General features: G+C 38.8%; 1 protein-coding gene across 1 annotated transcript in view; it reads left to right on the top strand.

Annotated features, from left to right (window-relative positions):
• Nucleotides 1-16084, top strand: part of KCNH5 (potassium voltage-gated channel subfamily H member 5) — a gene marked incomplete at both ends in the record, with an annotated part of 246631 nt that overhangs the window by 84279 nt on the left and 146268 nt on the right. The gene's annotated exons all lie outside the window — the stretch shown is intronic.

Genomic DNA, 16084 nt, shown 5'->3' with positions numbered 1-16084 from the left:
GCTGAGACTCTGGGCATTGCCCTTATATCTTTCCACTGGAAAAGGAAATAAATAGAAGATGATGAGACTCAGAGACTAGGAAATTGTAGACTAAGTTGAGGGAAAAGGCCTGTGTGTGTCCTTGGAGAGTCTTTGCATCTACTAGGAAATTGTAGACTAAGTTGAGGGAAAAGGCCTGTGTGTGTCCTTGGAGAGTCTTTGCATCTGTCTGGGTTTGAATGTTTTCAGTTGTGAAATACAGGAATTGAATTCAGTGACTTTTTAAGCTACTTTCGGTGTTGACATTCTACATATCTTGGATTCCGTTAGTACACTTATGGTACTTTCCATAAAATTGGGCTGGTTATTGGAGATAAGGTTAATGTGGTGAAAGAAAAGATGTCACTTAACAGTTTTAATGTGTATTGCAAGGTGCTTTGTGGACAAGAAGATGTATTTTGTATGGAATATGTTCTGTAGAGTTACGAGTGGGGATAGTTAAGGAGACAAGAAAATATGCTCTTAGATAGAGAAATCCTTTTCTATACAGAAATTAGGCAGCCAGGAAAGAAAAATGAAAAACATTTGCCTCAGGACATAGGAATGGGGTGCAGGGAGACATCTGTACGACCTGCCAGTCAGGACTCAGAAGGATATTTGGCCCAGATGGATGTCCAGGCGGGCTTAAGAGTAAGTTATCTTTTTTCAAAATTAAAAAAAAAATTCTCTATAAATCATAATGCGAGACTTCAGGTGACTGATAAAATATTAAGTTATATGTTAAACATTTTTTTGTCCTTGCTGTTGTGGTGTAGATAAGAAATGGAGTGTGAACATGCTGATTTTCATTTCTGGTTTTAGTTTTAGCCAGATGGAGAGAGCTTAAAGCATAATGTTTATTTTGGAAACTGGGTCAATTCTTTGTGCCTCTTTACCCCTACTTGTATAAAACTCTCTCTCTCTCTTTTTTTGCTTTTCTTTAATGAGTTGAGTGTCCCATGAGGAAAAATATTTTGTCGAGCCTGCCCAAAGTTCAGAGTTACAGGTACTTCCTTTTTTTCGTGGTTTAGTGATTCCTGGTGTATAGTCCAGTCATTAGAAAAGAATTATGTGAGGTGCATGTTATTTCCTGTTTCTTTTTCAAAATAGAACTTGTATCTTTTTCAGGAATGTTCTTTTCTATGCTTGTTTCTTTTTATGCCCAGTCACATTTTCACAAAGCCTCTCAGATTCTATAAAGGTTGTGTTTTCCCAGAAAGTAACAAGAATTTTTTTCACTATTAACTACCTATTAACTAGCTTGGCCTCTTTGCAAGGTCTCTGTGTCACTTAAAATTATTTAATTCATTTAGCATTGAGCTAGGAGTGCTGGTAGGTGTTGGTATTAGGTATATACACTGGATATTTCCCCATCTTCCAGAAGTGAATGGTACAGGGAGTGCTGGACAAGAAAATCACTGAATTGTCTCATTCTTTCTACCCCCAAACCCATATTCATCTCCATTTCTAACCTCTTCCCTACCCCCTCTTCATACTCATTTGTATGCTGTCCTCAGCCCCATCTCCTTTCCCACGTCCACCCCCATCTCCACTCCCATCCCCATCTCGGTCCTGCCCCCATGTCCATCTCCCCCTCTATCTCCATGCCCACCCCATTTCCATCCCATTATTCACCCCCCTCTCCATTCACATCTCCACCTCCATCTTCACCTATCCCCATGGCCATCTCCATCATAATACCAAAAAAAACCAAAACAAAACAGAGAAATGAAGTAGGATTTAGGTACTTTCCAAGTAAAGAGAATATTTGTGAAAAAATACAGAAATGAAACCATTTGGTCTTTTGGGGTGGAATATACACTATTTCACTTTGTCTTTAATGGAAATCAGTTATTGAATAGGATGAAGGAAGGAACTAGGATGTCAGTGACTTGTATACATTGATGAGGATGTTGTATTTTATACAAAAAGTTGTGGCATAAATAAGACTTTTATTCTTCGACGTTGAAGATGAATTGGAGGAGATAAAGGCTATGGGAAGAGAAACCAGCTAGAAGGTTGCTGCTGTAACTAGGAAGATGTAATTTGAGGCTGGCACAGGTTTAGAATTGGAAATTTATTTTTCCTGTAGGCTCACATAGTAATTATAGGGTCTCTGTTGCAACTACTCACCCCTGCAGTTGTAGTTCTAAAGCAGCCACAGACAGTATATAAAAAATGAGCATAGTTGTTTTCCAACAAGGCTTCCAACAGGTGGCAAGCCAGATTCAGCATGTGTGCTGTGGTTTCCCATAGCCTAGCTTAGACAACTTGGTTTGTGAAAAGACCATGGACTTTAGAGTCAGACAATCCTAGGTTCAGTTTTTTTTTTTATCACTTGTTGGATATTTACCAAAATTATCTAAACCATCATCTGTAAAATGGACATAATCATCCTTACCTTGCAGATTTATTTGAAATACTCAAGAAGAGATTTTATATAACGTTCCTGAAACATTTAAATTGTTATTGGTGAATGAATGTGCGGGATAATGTAGAATGAAGAGTTCCAAGGACTTCTGGCTAAGTCAACTGAAAGAATGAGCAGGTATAACTGGGAGGAAGAGGATGATTACTTTTGGGAAATGTTCATTGTGAGGCTGTTATAGTTGTAGCTTGGGCTTCTAGGGATGTAAGGCAGTGAGAGATCTTGAGGAGTCAGTGTGGAGAGAGTAACTGAAGTCCAGACAGTGCAGGGTTGAATCAGAAATGAGCTGGAGGAAGGAGAGTCACAGAGGGATGAAGAAGACAACCCAGAGGGACAGAAAGGAAACATGGCTCCTGGAGAAAGTTCATTGCTAACACAGGAGTAGAGAATGCCAAGGAAGAGGGTGGAAAACTAAGATAAGTGGGGCAGAGACTCAAGAGAGATCTGGTTGGCATTAAGAGGCCATTGGTGAGCATGATCCCTTCCAGTGCCATCCATGTTGCAGCAAATTGCATGTGTTTATCTTTTTTGAATGCTGAGTAATATTCCATGGTATATATGTACCACATCTTCTTGATCCAGTCATCTATTTTTGGGCATTTGGGTTGTTTCCAAAGCTTAGCTATTGTAAACAGTGCTGCTATAAACATAGGGGTGCAGGTGTTCTTTGGAATTGATGTTTCTGTGTCCTTTGGGTAAATACCTAGGAGTGGAATTGCTGGGTCATATGGAAGCTCTATGTTTAGTAGGTCCAGAAATCTCCACACAGCTTTCCACAGTGGTTGGACCAGTTTGCACTCCCACCAACAGTGCAGAAGAGTTCCTTTTTCTCCACACCCTCGCCAACATTTGTTGTTGCTAGTTTTTTTAATATGTGCCATTCTCACTGGTGTAAGATGGTATCTCATGGTAGTTTTGATTTGCATTTCTCTGATGACAAGTGATGTTGAACATTTTTTCATATGCCTGTTGGCCATTCGGATCATGCTCAGCGAAATAAGCCAAAAAGAAAAAGAAAAATACCGGATGGTCTCACTCATAGCAGGAATCTAGAAAACTTAAATAAGGGACCAGGAAAATGAATAACTATAAGAAAGTGAAAATCAAAATCAACAAAAAACTATGAACCAGAGACACTTGTAGGGGGGCGGGGGCGGGAGGGGAGGGATTGGGGTCAGAATGGGGAGCTGCAATTGTATGGGGAATATAACAATAAAATTTATAAAAAAAAAAAAATAAAAAAAAAAAAAAAAAACAGGTCTCAAATATAAAAAAAAAAAAAAAAAAAAAAAAAAAAAAAAAAAAAAGAGGCCATTGGTGAGTAGCTTCATTGAGAGTTAAAGGGAGTGAACCACAGGTAAAATTTGACTTTATGAGAGTAAAACCATTTTTTTTCCTTATGCAAAAGAAAATAATTTTATTAGTAGCCATTAATCTAGTACTGGTGAAACAGTACAAAAGACACTTAAAACAGAGTTAAAACAGGATCAAATAGATTATGATTATACACTCTTTTTCACTGACAATGAAACTTTCAACTTCAAAAAAGTGTATTTGCATTTGATTATTAAAGGGATTACACAGACATGGAGTCTTCCTTTTGTGTTAAAAAATGGAGCGCAAAATTGGCTTCGAGAGAAGTTCTAATGAACTCCCATTTTCCAAGAATAAGTATTTTAGTTAGGGGAGATTTTTATTTATTGATGACTTCCAGATTATCTGGTGACCTTCTGATATATTTAGTTTGCTTTCCCATGAATGTGTATATTGCCAGGGACAGTTTGGTACCCAGTAGGTAAAATGGGGCTCTGCTATAAAAAACTTGGAGGACTTACATGATCCTTACATATGCAGCATCAAGAATCAGTTGACATATGACTTTAGTTTTGGTGGAAACAAAATACTTGGAAAAACTTTCCGCAGGTTGAAAGACTAAGAAATCCACTGATGAATAGATTTAGAACTTGTTAATAAATGTCAAGCCCAAAGGCCTAAAAAGGATTTAAGAATTACTTTGGTGTATGTCCAGAGAGGGAATTTTCTTTGCAATGATTTCTAAGCCACTTCCTACATTTTTAATTTTTATATAAATTGTGATGACTTATTTAGATCTCCTGGGGAATTCAGGAGCCACGCTTCTCTCTGAAGCGATCTCTGACATTACCCTTTTAGATCTTGTTTTCATTAAAGTTGAATTTATGTATGACAATCCCCAGAAGTCTTAGTCTGTGAAAATCTAAATTAGGTGACTATTGATTTAATGAATGCAAGGGAAGGACACTTAAATTCATGCCTTTTGGAATCAGTCTGGTGTTGACTCTTCTACCGAGATTGGGGGATGGGAACCCTATGCCTGGAGAGTACTTGCATTGAGCTTCCTATGAGGTTTGCCTGTCAGTTTCCTTATGAAAGGTCCTGAAGGAAAGCTTCCCTATCTCCCTTCCCTTACGAGAGTTTTCTTCTACCCTCAGCCCCTAACAATCCACCACGTCCAAACAAACCCTTGTCCTTTTGCTGCACCACTCCCTAAAAAAAATCCCAATCTGGATTCTACTTGCCTTTTCTGCTCCTGCTCCAGGGCTTAGCCAGGGTAAACCAGCCAGTCATGTGAACAGGTGGCACGGAAATGCATGGCTTGCAATCTGATGAATCTTCACTTATTTTAGGTCATCTCCCTGTCACATTTTGCTGAGCAGCTATTCTTGTGAACTCTCACATGTTTTCTTCCCACCTCTTCAAAACCTATGACCTCCCTTTTTCATCTTGGCAGATGGCCTTTTATTTCTCAGAAAAAGAAAGCAAAGCTGGAGCAGATGTGCATTTCCTTCTGTTCCTGACCCTCCTCTTGCAAAGACAGACTAGAGGAGGCAGCAGGGAGGGGTAAGAATGCCAGACCTCACAGGACCTTGTAGGCTAAAGTCATGGCTTTTCTTTTGAGTCAGATGGGAAGACTTTTAAGGGTTTTAGGTTAAAGAGTGGCATCATCTGCCTTGGATTTTGCTAACAGCAAGCTGGCTGCTGCTGTGTGGAAAATAAACTATGAGGGCTCAAGGATGGAAGAGGGGGAACAGTTGAATAGTCATGGTGAGAGATGATGGGAATAGTAGTTAAATTTTGATTTCAGAAAACTGGTTAATAACCATAAAATATGAGAGTAGGGGGAAAAGTGATATTACTTTATGGCTTTTGGTGCAAATAACTGCTGGGCTAAGTTGGGGACTGTTGTTGTCCTTTTGAGTGGACAGTTACAGGCACTAGTCTAGATCTCTGTGGAGTGGCTCATGGGGTGGACATGGAATGGCTGTGTCACTTGATGTTTCCCCCTCCAGTTTTGTGCCTTCTTTCTTTTGTGTTATCCATCTCTATATCTCTCTACTTATTCTTTCTCACCAGCCCATGATCATGCTTATGTCTCTGGAATCCTGGAACAATACATATGAGGTTCAAACACTAACTCTGTACTTTGTCTGTTACCTGCCAATTCTTCCCCTTTAAAGCAAGCTTCTTAAACCATGTCTTCACTTTCTTATCTCCACTACCTACCTATGGCAAGTAGTTATCTTCCTCTCTACCATCTCTCCAAGTGCATTTGCTTCATTTCACAGACACTGTTTTATTCATATGGAAACATCTTTGTCTTATTTGAAGTTGAGCTCTGCCCCATCCCCTCCTACTGCTGTTTCTTCTTCTTGCCTTGCCAGCTTATCATTCTCTCTGTCTCCAATACTAAAAGCTGTGACACTGGGGACAAACTATTGAAAGACCAAAGGCAGCTCTCTTGATAGACCGAGTCGTGTCTCCTCACAAAGAGTGATCGATGGTGGGGAACCAGACAACTTCTGGTCTCTCTTGGATCACTTTTCTTGATGGTGGCACCCTTGTGTCTCTAGCCTCTATCATCATCTCAGCACTCAGTGAGTCTCAAATGTGCAGACTGCCACAGTGAAGAGAAAAGAGATGCTGAGATTTAGAGAAGGGTGGAGAAAACATTTGAAACACAGAGGCAGGGGCAGGAAGGAGCTCAGATCATGATGCCAAAGGGAAAGGCTTTTTGAGAGGGACTACTTTTCTTCTTCTTAGCTCTATGGTAGGAAAAATCATCAGGGATTGGTTATTCATACCCCCTATCTCTGTTTACTGCCAGGAGAATTTGTTTCCCCAATCTGTCTGAAGTTCTCCTTCCTCTCTATCTCATTATCTTTTTATTAAGGTCTCTCATTAAATTCTTTAATTTTTTCTTTGTATATTTACTGCTTGTCCCTCCAAAAAACAGGAGCCGCAATGTGAAGGAGCTTGTATCTCTGGTTCTTCTTCGACTATCTTTGGTGTAGCAGGAGCATATATATAGGTGCTCCATGAATGCTTTCAAACACATACATGGATTTTGATGCTTCATATTTGAAAAACTGTAAATTCAGTGCAAAGCAAAATCATACTAGTTCACCAGACCTAAGTATTTTATTGTTAGGTTTAAATTTATGTACAATAAAACTGAGCTATATGAATGTGTGGCTGACTTATTTTCTATAGAGAGCTTACCTAGGTTGTGACCTCCTAGCTTCACTTTTCTACCTTTCAAAGTGTCCTTTGATGCTGTATTTGTCCTGTGATTGTAGGTCATTCTGGCCTGTTGTGTCCTAGAGTTCTGGAAGAAGCAGGATACACTTACTTGCTTTAAAGTTTCTTTTATCACCTATATTTCTTCCCATTCTGCCCCTCTGTGTTTTACTAAACCCCATCCCCCCTCCATGTTTTCTAGAAAAAGAGCTAAGATTTTAACAGTAAAAACAAAACACAACATGAACTATATAAAAAGCCATTTTCTGTCTCAAGGGTCTGGCACTTGCAAAGGAAATCTATGCTTTCAAGATTATTGTTTTGACTATGGGCTTAAAAAAAGCCTAATTTGAAACTCAAAGATACGCTGCTTTCTTTGTTCTCAGCTGTGTGCACACTCCTCTTGGAAAGTGACTGCTGCTGCTTCAGTGGGAGGACAGCAGAGGGACCATTAGAAAAAAACAGGAATTAGAGGAACTGAAAATACTTGGTGTGTGTGTGTGTGTGTGTGTGTTCGTGTTCATATGTGCTTCTCTTCTTCAGTCATGAGTGAGGTGAGTCCTGGCATAAATGAATGAATTGGTCAAACTCCCTATCTCTTTTTGTTCATTTGGCTACAGAAGAAACTACCTGGATATTTAAATAGTATGGAAACAACTGACTCTACCATTGGGAGAATTTGATGATAAAGTTTGAATATTACTCTTTGCAGGCAGCATAAGGTCATGACTACTTCAACTTAGATCAGAAGGGCAAATATCCTTGTTTGCTAAAGAAACAAACTCATATAAGTGTGTTTTACAGAAATTTGCATCTTGAAACAAATGTGTCCATTCATCCAGAGGGAAATTTCAGTGGCTTCTGATATTTGATGAGAATCTTGCTTCCTATCTCTATGTGACTCTAACTGCTAATTTAGTCATTAAAGAGATTTCCAGAGGAAAAAAAAAGGTGACTGTAATGGCATTTGGTTAATATAACAGCACTAGAGAAGACAGAGCTGAGATAAACAGGAAGGGACCCAGGGTTCACAGAGGAAGAAAGGAAATTCAAATTATTTTCTTAATCTCTGCTTTTCCTGGTTTCTTTTTAATTTAATCTACCTACTAATTTGGGTTATCTGCGTATTTTTTAACTTTAATTGTCAGATCAAAGTAAACACATACATATAGTTTACAGAGCCAATTGAGGCATAAGAATTATTTTGAAACATGTTAGTTTTCTACTCTCTGCGCATTTTTCTGTTCCTCAGAGATGACTTTAAAATATTTTCACTTTTTTGGTGATATTTATCTTTTTATCTACCAATAGCCTGAATATGGGTGAGGATTTTCAATTTTAGTCAGTATCCACTGACTTCTGTCCTTGGAAGATGAAAATAGAATACTCTTTCCTACTCTTTATCTCTTAACTGCCACTATACACATATACCTTAATTTTCCAATTTTCTCTCAATATAGTTAGATCATAATTTTGATTGAGTCAAATCAAACAGCAGCCTGTTTTCATTATTCAGGTTGTGCAGACTATTTACAAATGAGTCATGTGGTGTATTTATGATTATTTTCCAGATTGCATTTGGTTTTCCCGAGGGCAATTATTGTCATTAAACATTTTTTCTTAGTGTTCCACATGCTTCTACTCTGTCATGTAGCTCATTTGCTGTGCTCATGTTAGGTCGGTATCAACTTCTTGTCTTTGGAAGCGTATTTCTTGGAGCCTTCTGACTTTCTCCAGCGTGGGATAGTCTTCAAGTTTCAAAAAGCCCCTAGTCAAAACAATAATCTTGAAAGCATAGATTTCCTTTGCAAGTGCAGGCAAAGGATCCAAACTACAGCTGTCAGCCTCCTCTCTCCATTTATCCATATACTTCAGGGATCCTTTTTCCTTTCTCTTTGGTGGACTCTGTTTCCTAGATATGTTTTGAAAGAATAACTCTTACAATTGCCTCCAGAGAGAAGATGCAAAAAAGATATTTTTATTTTTGAAGCAGAAGTCTCAAAGTATCTTTCATCTGTTCTTAACACTTAACTGATAGTATATCTGGGTAGACATTTAAAGATTAGAAATAATTTTGTTACAGAATTTTGGAGCATTCTTCTTTAAGTTTCCAATGGTGTTATTTAAAAGACTGATTCCAGCCAGGTTTTGATTGTTATAAAGAATATGTTTTACTTTCTCCTGTTGTTTTTTAAAGAAACCTTTAGGATCTTATTTTGATACCCAGTGTTACATAATGCTATGGTGATGTCTTTTTATATGGGTGTGATTTCTCCTACTGTTCTAGATTTCCATGGGCATGTTTCATCAATTGGAAATACCTATTCTTCACTCACAGGAAATTTTCTTGAATTATTTTATTGATGAGTTCCTCCTATTTTTTGTCCTTATTGAAACTCTTGTCATTTGGATGCTGAGCCTCCTGGATTGATTTCTAATTTTTTTATCCCTTTTGCAATTTTATGATTTTTGTCATTTTTTTTTTTACCCTTTGGTCTGGGATCTTTCCACAAGCTCAATTTCTAACCCTTCTACTGAGTTTTCATGTGTGCTTGCCTACGTTAATTTCTTAGATCTCTTGGGTTTACTCTGTGCTCCTTCTTATGACATCCTGTTTATGCTAATCATACCATAAACGATCATATAATAATATGTAAATATATTTTTTAAAATCTATTTATGCATACAAGAACTGGGATGTAGGACAGAGGTGCTGGGGGTGAGAGGATTCATCAGAGAAAGTGGGGAACACAACAGGAAGATCTACTGAAATACACTGCTGAGGGGAGCAGCAGGAGAGGTCTGTGAGTTGCTCCCTGGCCAGCTGGGGATCAAACTCGTGCTGCAGTGCTGGATAGCACTGTCTTTAACCCCTATGCCACCAGAGAGGCCCTATGTAAGATACTTTAAATAAAGTTTTCATATTCCCTCATAATCTCTGTGTCCTTCATGTTGATTTTTGCTTTTGCTTTGGTCTTAATTTATCATATCAGAGGCTTTCTATAGCTGTCTGGGAATTCTAGTTGTCTCTTTATGACTGGCCTTAATGTAAGTGGATCTGAATTGGTTATTTTGTAGGAACTACTCAGTATCGGTATTTTACATTACTTCTGCTGGGTTGCCAGTTTCCCTAGAGAGGATTTCCCCCAATTTGCAGGCTGGATAATGCAGTCCTTTCTTCCAGTAATCTGGCAGATGAATGGGGAATAGGCTTACGAGTTTGACATCAGTCTGAGAATTTTCATATAATTCCCCTGATTTTAGTGTGGCATCCCAGCTTCCTGCTGTCTCCTCCCTCCACAGACTCTCTTAGAAGGAAATGGCCCAAATTTATGGGACTAGGTAGGATCTCACAGAAAGGGATGTTTACCTGCTTCTAAAAACAGACTTTCAATAAATCCACCAGTTTCAGCTCCTCCATTATCCCCTCACTTCCAGAGGAATTTGCTGGTAACAGTTCCTGGGATACTTGGAGATTCTACAGTATAAATAATATTGATTCTTGGTTTTCCATTCTGTAGGTTTAAGATTTAGCTTTCTTAGATTTTCTAAATCAGTTACCACTGTCCTATACTTTCCAGGTTTCAAAATTCACTGTTTTTTTTGTTTTTTTTTTTATCTGTTTTTCCATTATCTTTGTCCTTGTGTCTTTATGGCTTAAAAATCCATATCTTATGCTGTGGGCTTTTGAGAGGATGCAGAGGCAAATACATATGACCAGTTCTTCCTTTTCAGCTAAGCCTCTATCTTTTTGCATGTTTCTATCAGTTTTCCTGATTGTTGTTCCTTTTCCATTTATTTATTCATTTATTTATTATCTGTATTCATACAATTTTACAATTCTTTTTTTTAAAGATTTATTTATTTTTATACAAAACCGGGGTACAGGCCAGATGCGAGGGAGGGTGAGAGAATTCACTGGAGACAGAGTGGGGAACAGAACAGGCAGACTGACGAAATACATTGCTGAGGGGAGCAGCGGGCAAGACAGGAGAGGTCTGCTTCGCCATGTGGGATTCTTGCCTGCCAGCTGGGATCAAACTGGCACTGCAGAGGCTGCGGACAGCTTCACAGTGCGGCGCTAACTGCCTGCACCACCAGGGAGGCCCAATTTTACAATTCTTGAACTGAAAGTTCCCTCTGCTATCAATGATTTGTCTCAAACTGCTTGGTTAGTGGGTATACCGTGACCTTGTTAAACCATCAGAAGCTCATAGCTATAAGAGCTGTCTACCTGACCTCTAAGCCCAGTTTGTTTTCTCAGCTATGTTGCATGCTCCCTGCTCTTTGCAAGTCTTGTGCTGTTCTGACAACCTCTGCTCAATCATCGTTTCTTGTGTTATTCTCCTTCCTTTCTCTGATACGCCATCCATCATCAAACTTATCTCCAGCACAGTATCTTTTTCCAACCCCTTGAACATATAGGCTAACAGTGTGAAAGCAATCATTCTTTGTCATTAGTTATATCGAGTCAGGAATCTAACCTTTCCATGCAGGTATATATATTAGAGTAAAAGGCAGGTAGGAGTTTCATCATAATGAAGCCAGACTCTAACAGCTTTAATTTCTTTTTTTTTTTTTAAAGATTTATTTATTCATACAAGAGCTGGGGTACAGGCCAGAAGTGTGGGGGATGAGAGGGTTCACCAGAGACAGATTGGGGAACAGAACAGGCAGATTGACTGAAGTAGACTGCTGAGGGGAGCAGCAGACGAGTCAGGAGAGGTCTTCTGAGCCGTGTGGGTTGCTTCCTGGCCGGCTGGCAATCGAACTGGTGTGCAGAGGCTGCAGACAGCTATGCAGGTTGTGTCTTTAATTTCTTAATGCCACCTTTCTGTGTACTCTTAGGACTAGAATTGTAGACAATAAAGGAGTAAGAGAAAAAAACCATTGTTATACTACATGCTACACTGTAAGAAATAAGACCTAAAATTCTTCTGTCAGCTTTTAATCCACAGTACCCTATGGTCTACAGTGATTTCAACACAGAGGGGTTTGAGATTTGTTAATAAACTTGTTATAGGTGCTTTTCAGATGGTGTTTAGACTGAAATACTGTCAGCTGGAACACTTCACTGGGTATTCACTGTAGGCTGGGAACATATGTGCCTTTGGTGAAAGCTGCTTTGCAGTGAAAATCACTGGGATTTCTATGAAGCTGTGTCTTGTGAACATTGTTATATAACCAGTGCCTTGAAACTATTTGGCTTGAGTCTCAAGTACAGAGGTTTATAGAGTATGGACTTACTGCCTAAACAGGAGAAAATGAATTATCTCTCGTTGCATTTGGAACTTTTATGTGGTCAGGAGAACTCTGCCTACATAAATTTAAAGTAAGGAAAGGCCAACTCATAAAAATTGTCATGACTAGCGGTAAAAAGTGAGTTTTAAAAGTATCATGATTAAAGACTGTGTTCCATTATAAACTGAGTAACTAGAGTCTGGAATAGAGTGAAGAAGGGAGAACATGGTGTGGTATGAGGTCAGAAAGGTATAGGACTGGGTCATGCAGGGCCCTGGGTACCATAATGTTCTCTGGATCAGAACCTCTAGAGATTCTCAGCAGAAAGTAACATGAGCTAGCATTTTAACAGGGTCACTCTGTTTACTCTGTTGAAAGTAAACTCCAGGGTGACAAGGGAGAAAAGAGACAATTCTGAGAGGCCACTGCAATAATCTTAATGAGAGAGGGTGGTGGCCCAGAGCAAGGTAGAAGCTGTGGAGATGGTGGGCAGTGGTTAGATCCTAGTTATATTTTTAAATTAGAACCATGAGGATTTGCTACCAGCTCAGTTGTGGGGTGCCAAAGGAAGAGAGAGATTAAGGCTGACTCCAAGTAATTTTTAAAGAATTAAATTTTTTTTGTGGGGGAGATCAGAGGATTTAGGGAGCAATGGTAGAATTAGTAATTAAATTTTGAAAATTCATGTTAACTTTGAGATGTTTGTTAGACATATAAGTAGAGGTGTTTAACAGACAGTTGAATAGAGAAGTGTGGATCTTGGGGGAGAGATCTGGTCTGAAAACATAATTTCAAGAATTGTTGACATACACAAACTATCACTATTTGCAGATGATATGATAATATACGTACAGAACCCCAAAAACTCCACAGAAAAACTAATTCAACTAATCAATCAGTTCAGTAAAGTGGCAGGATACAAAATCAACATGCAAAAGTCAGTAGCCTTCCTATACACAAACAATAAATCTGAAGAAGAAGAAATAAAAAAAAATCCCTTTTATTATTGAAACAAAAAAAATCAAATACTTGGGAATAAATCTAACAAAAGAGGTAAAGGACCTATACAAAGAAAACTATAAAACACTGTTAAAAGAAATAGAAGAAGACACAAAGAAATGGAAAGACATCCCCTGCTCATGGATTGGAAGAATAAACATTATTAAAATGGCCATCCTACCAAAAGCAATATATAGATTCAATGCTATTCCAATCAAAATTTCAATGTCATTCTTCAAAGAAATAGAACAATTATTGATGAAATTCATATGGAATCACAAAAAACCCCGAATAGCCAAAGCTCTCCTGAAAAAAAAAAAGAAGGGAATGGAGGCATCACACTCCCAGACTTCAAATTATACTACAAAGCCATAATAATCAAAACTGCATGGTATTGGAACAAGAACAGACATACAGACCAATGGAATTGAATAGAAAATCCAGAAATAAACCCACAGATTTATGGTCAACTAATCTTTGACATGGGAGCAAAGACTGTGCATTGGAGCAAAGAAAGTTTGTTCAATAAATGGTGCTGGGAAAACTGGGTCGCTACATGCAAAAGAATGAAGCTTGACCACTACCTCACACCATACACGAAAATCAACTCAAAATGGATTAAAGAACTAGACATAAGACCTGAAACCATAAAATACATAGAAGGAAATATAGGCGAAACACTACGTGATTTGCACATCAAAGACATCTTTACAGACACATCACCCAAAGCAGTGATAGTGAAGGCAAAGATAAACAGCTGGGACTACATCAAATTAAAGAGCTTCTGCACAGCAAAAGAGACAATAACAAAATCAAAGAGAAACCCCACCAACTGGGAGAACATTTTTGCACCCAACACTAATGATAAAGGACTGATCACAAAAATCTGCAAAGAGCTGATGAGACTCAGCAACAACAAAGAAAATTATCCAGTCAAAAAATGGGCAGAAGAGCTAAAAAGAAACTTCTCTGAAGAGGAAATGCAAATGGCCAACAGACATATGAAAAAATGTTCAACATCACTTGTAATCAGGGAAATGCAAATCAAAACTACCATGAGATACCATCTTACACCAGTGAGAATGGCACATATTAAAAAAACTAGCAACAACAAATGTTGGCGAGGGTGTGGAGAAAAAGGAACTCTTCTGCACTGTTGGTGGGAGTGCAAACTGGTCCAACCACTGTGGAGAGCTGTGTGGAGATTTCTGGACCTACTAAACATAGAGCTTCCATATGATCCAGCAATTCCACTCCTAGGTATTTACCCAAAGGACACAGAAACATCAATTCCAAAGAGCACCTGCACCCCTATGTTTATAGCAGCAGTCTTTACAATATAATCTTTGGAAACAACCCAAATGCCCAAAAATAGATGACTGGATCAAGAAGATGTGGTACATATACACCATGGAATATTACTCAGCATTCAAAAAAGATAAGCACATGCAATTTGCAGCAACATGGATGGCGCTGGAAGGGATCATGCTCAGCGAAATAAGCCAAAAAGAAAAAGAAAAATACCGGATGGTCTCACTCATAGCAGGAATCTAGAAAACTTAAATAAGGGACCAGGAAAATGAATAACTATAAGAAAGTGAAAATCAGAATCAACAAAAAACTATGAAACAGAGACACTTTTGGGGGGGTGGGGGGCGGGAGGGGAGGGATTGGGATCAGAAAGGGGGGGTTGCAATTGTATGGGGAATATAAAAATAAAATTTATTATTAAAAAAAATGGAAAACAAAAAAAAAATTGTTGACATACAGCTGATGTTTAAAGTCTGGTAGGACTGGTTAAACCATCCAAGAGATTGAATGTAGATGGAGAATAGGTCCACTGGGGATTTCTAGTTTTCCGTGGTCAGTAACACAAGGTGAAGCTGAAAAAGATTTTGAGAAGTAATGAAATAGGAAGAAATCTAGTAGTGAAGTTGCCTGCAGACCAGATGAGGAACATGTTTCAAGGAGAATGAATGAGCAGCCATGGCAAGTGCCACTTACATTTCTCATACCCAGGGTGAGACTTGCATTTTTCAGTCTAGGGATTATTGGTGATCTTAAGCAGATTTGATGAAATCTTGGGGCCAAAAGCTCTTACCAACCTCTTTAGTTTCAATTTTTTCATCTGTAAAATGGTTTAATATTATCTACTTCTTAGTATTGCTGGGGGATCAGTGTACATCGATTCATATACTCAGAACAATGCCTGACCATGTAAATACTAAATACATATTTTTATTGTTACTAGAAACTTCATTTCAGATGGTCATTGACAGTCATACTCCTTTGGTCATGCACTTAGTTAAGAATCTACCTAATGGAATGAGCATTCAATCTGCAGATCCTCAGGCCAGGATATCATTGAAGACCTTGTCCTATGTTGCACCATACTATAAGTAAATCTATACAGTGTGCTAACTCAGTCAAGCAAGAAATGAAGTTTTCACAGTATGACTTCTTCCACAAGATCACATGCCGAGTCTCTGTCCATTTCTAGATGCTCATCCATTTTATTTTTTTAAAGATTTATTTATTTATAAAAGCACTGGGTACAGTCAGAAGTGTGGGAGGGTGAGAGAATTCACCAGAGCCAGAGCGGGGAGCAGAGCAGGCAGAAGGACTGAAGTACACTGAGGGGAGCAGCGGGCGGCAGGAGAGGTCTGCGCGCCGTGTGGGACCTTTCTCCGGTGGCCGGGGAGCAGCCGGGGATCGAACCGTCGCTGCAGTGGGTGCGGGCAGCTTTGCAACCCAGTGCTCAAGCACTGTGCCACCGGGGAGGCCCCTGCTCATCCATTTTAAATCTTGTCCAAGGATAATGCCTAGTTCACCAGTTTGCTG

This window comes from Talpa europaea (genome assembly GCF_964194135.1).
Source record: "Talpa europaea genome assembly, chromosome: 8".
Classification (NCBI taxonomy): domain Eukaryota; kingdom Metazoa; phylum Chordata; class Mammalia; order Eulipotyphla; family Talpidae; genus Talpa; species Talpa europaea.
Note: the sequence above shows the minus strand (reverse complement) of the source record. Positions and strands in the feature narration are given on the sequence as shown.